This window comes from Ursus arctos, chromosome X (genome assembly GCF_023065955.2).
Source record: "Ursus arctos isolate Adak ecotype North America chromosome X, UrsArc2.0, whole genome shotgun sequence".
Lineage (NCBI taxonomy): Eukaryota > Metazoa > Chordata > Mammalia > Carnivora > Ursidae > Ursus > Ursus arctos.
Genome location: NC_079873.1, coordinates 19,898,886 through 19,900,454, shown reverse-complemented (window position 1 = coordinate 19,900,454; position 1,569 = coordinate 19,898,886).

Below are 1,569 nucleotides of genomic sequence, written 5' to 3'. Positions count from 1 at the left end.
TTGAGATGCAAGAGATTATCCCGGATTATCCCAATGCCCAGTGTAAACCCAAGGGTCCTCTCAAGCGAGAGAAGCAGGCTGGGGAGAGAGAGACGTGACTGTTGGAGCAGAGGCTGCAGTGAGGCAGCTGCTGCCTGGGGAGACGGAAGGAAGAGGGCTGCGAGCCAAGGAATGCGAGCAGCTCTAGAAGCTGGAGGAGGCAAGGGAACGGACTTTCCCCTGGAGCCTTCAGAAGAAATGCAGTCTTGCTGACGCATGGATTTTAGTCCACTGAGACCCATTCAGACTTCTGACCCCCAGAACTAAGAGAATATATTTGTGTTGTTTCAAGCCACAACACGCGTGGTCAGTTGTTACAAGCAGCAAGAGGAAACTAATACAGAAGATGAAACCCAATCTCTTTCTCTCTCTCTCTCTTTTTTGAAGATTTTAAGTAATCTTTACGCCCAGTGTGGGGCTCAAACTCACAACCCCGAGATCAAGAGGCTCATGCTCCACCTCCACCAACGGAGCCAGTCAGGTGGCCCCAAACCGAATCTCTCTTTGGGCATTCAAAGATTCTGGGGGCAGGTTTTGCAAGATGAAGATTTCACTCTTGAGTTCATGCTGTTCAAAATCAGTTGGTAAAAAGTCCCAGAATTGTAATGATGGTTCACTTGGGAGTCGATTTATCCATCCTCGGCTCAGATAGCTTTGCTGACTCACGTGCCAGTCAAGCACGTTGTAATCACATTCACAAGGCCCCGGGACAGTCCTCAGGACCCTGCAGTATTTGCTGCTGTATTGGGAAACTGCCTGGTGGCAAACCTAGAAGGAAGGAAACTGGTTTCAGCATACCAATAGCCAAGAAAGACAGCTCTTCTGGAGTATCAGAAGTGTAAATTTGGTCAGCTATTCTGGAAGACAGTTTGATAAGAGTATCAAAAAACACTTCCAAAAAGCCTTGAAAATGCAAATACCCTGACTCAGCGATTCTACTTGTAGGAAAATGGATGGGAAAACTGCATTAGTATGCATATCCTTCACCTGCTTAAAAAAATTCTTCCATGGTTCCCTTAATTACTTATAGAATAACACTTGGGGGGACTGACAGGGGATCGCAGTAGGTAATTACGTCTGGCAGGTGTTTATACTGACCGTAGCTTGGTCTAGACTTGAACCTGCGTTAGACCTCGATCCTCCCCGAGCCACCTTTGTTAAATTTGATCTTTTCCATGGTAATCACTGAAACGATGATTGTGACGAACACTTCCAATATTCAGTCGGTGTCTGCCCTTGAACATTTATTATAAACTATCATCCAATTTTGTGGCTTAAATTAAAAATTTTCTATGTGTAATTGAGCCATTAAGTGGTGAAGATTACCTATATTTTTACTTATCCAGTGACATTCAGATAATTTGTTTGGTGTGCAAAAGTTTGACTCCAAATTATGCTCAAATCCAAGTGAGGAATCTCTATTCATTTTTTTTGCAGTTGCATCTGTTTCAGCCATATGTCTGGACCCAAACCCCATCAAGGAGAGACCAAAATTCACACAATATTCTTGAGCATGATGGCGGCTGCCTT